At 41.2% G+C, this 5,597-nt stretch overlaps 1 long non-coding RNA gene across 1 annotated transcript; it reads right to left on the minus strand.

The window, feature by feature from the left end:
• Positions 1–3,015: 3,015 nt before the first annotated feature.
• Positions 3,016–3,871, minus strand: LOC143486056 (uncharacterized). Its single transcript, XR_013123123.1, has 3 exons — positions 3,370–3,871; positions 3,246–3,281; positions 3,016–3,150 (listed from the first exon to the last, which is right to left on the minus strand). It is a non-coding gene; the product is annotated as an uncharacterized LOC143486056 (long non-coding RNA).
• Between the last annotated feature and the right edge of the window lie 1,726 nt (positions 3,872–5,597).

Below are 5,597 nucleotides of genomic sequence, written 5' to 3' on the forward strand. Positions count from 1 at the left end.
GTTTATGCATTAACATCTCGCATTCTCTAGTTGTATCTATCTGCCAAATAAAGAGCACTGTGCTTTTGCATAAGGATCCCTCTCTGTCTCTTTTTAACGTTACACGGTCTATGCAGTCAGACCCTTCTGCTGTGAATTCAACACCGTCAAATGTGATAGCACAGACAAAATTCGCCTCGTGCTTCCCGTTTTCAAAACGTGTCTCAAAATCAAAAAATATGTAAGAGTCGCTAGGCTCTTTAAATTTGCTCGGCTGTATGTAACACTGATGAATGGTGTCTGATATTAAATCTTCACCGCAATGAACACAACGGCCCGACACACACTTGTGGGGTTTAGGCTTTGTTAAACTAATGTGATAACGCCGTCCACATTTTTTGCAATACTTTGTTACATTGCATGAAGACGCCATCGCGTCTGCGATAGACAGTTGTTTCTGTTTCTTATGTTGCTCATAACAATATACGGACTTACAGTAACGTGAACAGTCGTCACAATATTTAACTTGTCTGGGGTATTTGTGACACATCACATCGTGACACACATCACAACTATATTTACAGCTGTGATCTCTGGCGTTGGTGAATCCCTTATAACAAAACCTACAAACATACGGAACACCCATGAATGCTTTCAGATTTTTTACTAAGTAATAATGATCGTCATGGAGGTACAGGAACATTGTCCTGGTGTGGGGTTTGTCATTTGTTTGATATTTCTCCAAGTCACCCGAAGGAGACTTGTGGAAAACGACTATTTTAACACCATACTTGTTTTCAAAACACCCAATGTCGCCAAACCCAACTCTATGGTCACGTGTATAGCCATTGCTTATCAGTATCTGCTCGGCTATAGATTCTAAAGTGTTGTGTGGTGCGTGTGGGTTTAGAAAAAGAGCCACACAGATTGCAAAACACATGTTATTTGACACGTTTGTCGGGCAGAAAAGATTTAGTCTGTTCTTCTTGATCACCTGGTCGTGTACCAGGTCGCGCAGCTTGCGACGAACACCACCGTTTTTACCCATGGCTATCGAGACCGTCAACACCAAACTATCGTCCGTTTTAATGCAATTGTTACTCTGCATAACCCGTTCAATAGCATCTGAAAACTGATCTACGCTATAACCATCTCTTGAAGACAACACCGCGTTTACGTCAGATGTTAAACTACTCCCCCTTAGGGTAATGTCTATAACGCCACCATCGCCAGCCAGCGTCCTGGAGAATGCGACAATTTCTGACAACACATTATGTATATAGACAGCATATGACGCAAGGTCTGTGGTTGGGGCATCGCGTAAATTCAACGACCTGTGTAACACAATGCTGTTAAACCTAGTTCTAGGCACAACTGTATAATCATTTACAACACCGCCATCTCTCACCAAATCTGCTATGTTACCCGCCGACAAACCAAAGTTAGGTGCTGTCGGGTCAAGTGTTGGACGGGCTTGGACCTGCACACCACACCCCGTCTGTTCTGTGTTTATGCGTTGTGTGTTAATTTGCATGTCGCTTTCTAGGGTCGTTATAGCGGACATATACTCGTCATTAAGACAACGTATTTGATCGCTTAGTGACAAATGATCCCACACTTCATACACGGGATCATTACACAATAAATCAGGCGAATGACCGACATCGTCACCATCACACCTGTATCGTTTTGCTGGCTGTGTTAACCAATTATCTAATGTGGTTTGTAAAAGACTGTACACATTGCTGACATTAGTGGCTACATCGTCTTGTTGGTTATTAACAAGTTCATCAATAGCCATCTCATACTCGTCATTTAGACAGCGCATTTGATCGTTTAGAGACAACTGCCCCCATGCATCATTTACATCACTATCGCGTTGATTGTTGTTTGATCCCCAACACCTTCCAGAAGCCATGACTGTTTAGCACCCCCGCAAACAAATTGTTTTACCCACAAAGATTTTAAATAACGCCAGTACTTTCGAGCTTTGTGCTGATGAGTTGATTTATTTAATACACATCCTGAACAATGCCAATGATACTTTCTGAAACCACCCCGGTATGTTATCAATGAATTATACTTATTATCTGGAAGAAGAGGGTCCGGCAACAGGTAACAACGATGATAATTTAAGTTGTAAAAACCTGTTCAAATTAAACATCAGGTCTACCACTTTTTTACTGTGTGTAACATGGTCCTTACACATTTCATGAATTTCTTTAATTAACTTAGAATTATCTGTATTGTCTTTACACAAACACCCAATACGTTCAACCTGTTTCAAAACATCACCAACCCTATCGTTTACAACACATTGTCTGCGTTGCACGTCTTTGTGCAAAGCTTCAATACAAGCAACCTGCCTCTGAATAATGTTATCGCGTCTGCGGTTTAGAGCGGCCTGTCTGCGTTGCTCGATGGAGATTCTCGTGATCTCCTGCGACATCTGTCTCACCAATGTTGTGAGTTCCCCAGCATTATCAGAATTAACATATCGCCCAACCTGATATTGACGCTCATGCTCCTGGTTGGGTTTTAGTTCTTCCCAAACGTCTCTTGACCCCGGCAAGGCCGCATCTAGTCCATCATCCCGTACGGCTGTGGCGACGGCGCTTAGTCCATTATCCGGCGCAACAGCTGCTACGGCGTTTAGACCACAATCGTCCGGTAAAACAGCAACAACGTCGTCCTCCTTTAGTGTAAAACTGTTATCGTTCCACGTCTTTAGTAACTCGTCAGACCAGCCAATTACCCCCAGATCAGGATCAGCGCCGACCTCATACACCGACAGATCGTCGTTGCACAAATCTGTGAAAAGATTTTCAAGTTATTAGACAAACGCACATACAACACAGTGTTATAATCATCACGATGGTGATTTAATTTGTGTTTCATTACTGATTGTTTTGTAGTTGTCTTCCAGCCTAAACCGCTTTCTACACGAGCCGTCGGAGCCAAAATTAACGCGTTTTCCGCGTGATTCGGAACCTCTAGGGTCTCTTGGGACGACCCCAGGACTACTTGTTAAACAAGGGTTAAATATCGTAGACGCGTGATGGATGTCACCGGTCGCGATGTCCTTGGGGTATGCTGCCGATGTGCTGGGGGCAGCGTCGAACCCCGGCGGCGTTAAGAGGTTAGTTGCTTCAACCAACCGCGTCAGTCCCACTACAGAACACACACACAAACACACAAATTAGAAGTCGTTGTGTTACACACAGTTATGACACAGTTACCCCGATATTAATGGTCAAGTAACTCACCAAGAGGGTTCAAATACCCAGACGTGTTCACAGTTTCTGTAGAAATGTGTGAAATAAATCGTTAAACAACAACAACAAACAACAACTAACATTAAAAGACAAATAAAAATAAGAAGAAACATACCGTCGCAAAGTTGTGATAATCCTTCAATACTTCTAACGGCCTGTATTGTTTCACGCTCTGGTGTACCTACACAACAAAATCCCTGTTAAGCAAGAAAATGATTACAGCACTGAATTCTTACTATAAATAGGTAAAAGTCTGTAATACAAAACATACTTACTGAGAATGTGGGATTCCATTGTCCAAAATGGTGTCTGAACAGAGTTTTGTCACACTGAGGGTCTTGTCACAATGAAGGGTCGTGGGGGACGTCTATATATACCATTTTAAAGAACAACGCCTCTTAACATCTACATATTTAAATGTCCCGTGTCTGATTGACTAAACTGTGTGACATAGACGTCAAGGCGTCATGCACCAACAGGCGAGGTGTGGCAGGGGATGTGAACTGTGGGCGTCGTACCCCCCAGACTTCCCCTTGTGGGGGTGAACTGTCAATCAAACGTGTCACTCAAAGGTGCCATAAATCAAGGGAGGTGGAGATGGGTAGGACATGCCCTGACTTGCCCTTGTGGTGGAGGGGGGTGACCTGTCAATCAAACGTGTCACTCAAGGGGTCATAAATCAAGGGTCATAAATCACTCAAAAAGGTGTTTGACAGGTAGTGTAGGATATATACTACTCACAAGTTATGCTCAGAAACACTGTTTAGAGCGCTTACAGCGCCAGCAAACGCTGTTTTGAACGCCTTAATGCAAGACTTACTACTTGTTTGGAAATGCATGTGTAACATTACAAACATGATAAAACAGCTTGTTATCACATCCAAACACTGTTTTCATTCAAAATATGAGTTTTCTTTTCATTCTTCAAAAGTTGCACTTTTGCCCCAAGTTATGCTCAGAAACAGTTTAGAGCGCTTACAGCGCCAGCAAACGCTGTTTTGAACGCCTTAATGCAAGACTTACTACTTGTTTGGAAATGCATGTGTAACATTACAAACATGATAAAACAGCTTGTTATCACATCCAAACACTGTTTTGAAACAAAATATGAGTTTTCAGTTCATTCTTCAAAAGTTGCACTTTTGCCCCAAGTTATGCTCAGAAACACTGTTTAGAGCGTTTACAGCGCCAGCAAACGCTGTTTTGAACGCCTTAATGCAAGACTTACTACTTGTTTGGAAATGCATGTGTAACATTACAAACACGATAAAACAGCTTGTTATCACATCCAAACACTGTTTTGAAACAAAATATGAGTTTTCAGTTCATTCTTCAAAAGTTGCACTTTTGCCCCAAGTTATGCTCAGAAACACTGTTTAGAGCGTTTACAGCGCCAGCAAACGCTGTTTTGAACGCCTTAATGCAAGACTTACTACTTGTTTGGAAATGCATGTGTAACATTACAAACATGATAAAACAGCTTGTTATCACATCCAAACACTGTTTTCATTCAAAATATGAGTTTTCTTTTCATTCTTAAAAAGTTGCACTTTTGCCACGTTATGCTCAGAAACACTGTTTAGAGCGTTTACAGCGCCAGCAAACGCTGTTTTGAACGCCTTAATACAAGACTTACTACTTGTTAAGAAATGCATGTGTAACATTACAAACATGATAAAACAGCTTGTTATCACATCCGAACACTGTTTTGGAACAAAATATGAGTTTTCATTTCATTCTTCAAAAGTTGCACTTTTGCTCCAAGTTATGCTCAGAAACACTGTTTAGAGCGTTTACAGCGCCAGCAAACGCTGTTTTGAACGCCTAAATGCAAGACTTACTACTTGTTTGGAAATGCATGTGTAACATTACAAACATGATAAAACAGCTTGTTATCACATCCAAACACTGTTTTAGAACAAAATATGAGTTTTCAGTTCATTCTTCAAAAGTTGCACTTTTGCCCCAAGTTATGCTCAGAAACACTGTTTAGAGCGTTTACAGCGCCAGCAAACGCTGTTTTGAACGCCTTAATGCAAGACTTACTACTTGTTTGGAAATGCATGTGTAACATTACAAACATGATAAAACAGCTTGTTATCACATCCAAACACTGTTTTCATTCAAAATATGAGTTTTCAGTTCATTCTTCAAAAGTTGCACTTTTGCTCCAAGTTATGCTCAGAAACACTGTTTAGAGCGTTTACAGCGCCAGCAAACGCTGTTTTGAACGCCTAAATGCAAGACTTACTACTTGTTTGGAAATGCATGTGTAACATTACAAACATGATAAAACAGCTTGTTATCACATCCAAACACTGTTTTAGAACAAAATATGAGTTT

Source organism: Brachyhypopomus gauderio, unplaced genomic scaffold, assembly GCF_052324685.1.
Source record: "Brachyhypopomus gauderio isolate BG-103 unplaced genomic scaffold, BGAUD_0.2 sc44, whole genome shotgun sequence".
In the NCBI taxonomy this organism is placed as follows: domain Eukaryota; kingdom Metazoa; phylum Chordata; class Actinopteri; order Gymnotiformes; family Hypopomidae; genus Brachyhypopomus; species Brachyhypopomus gauderio.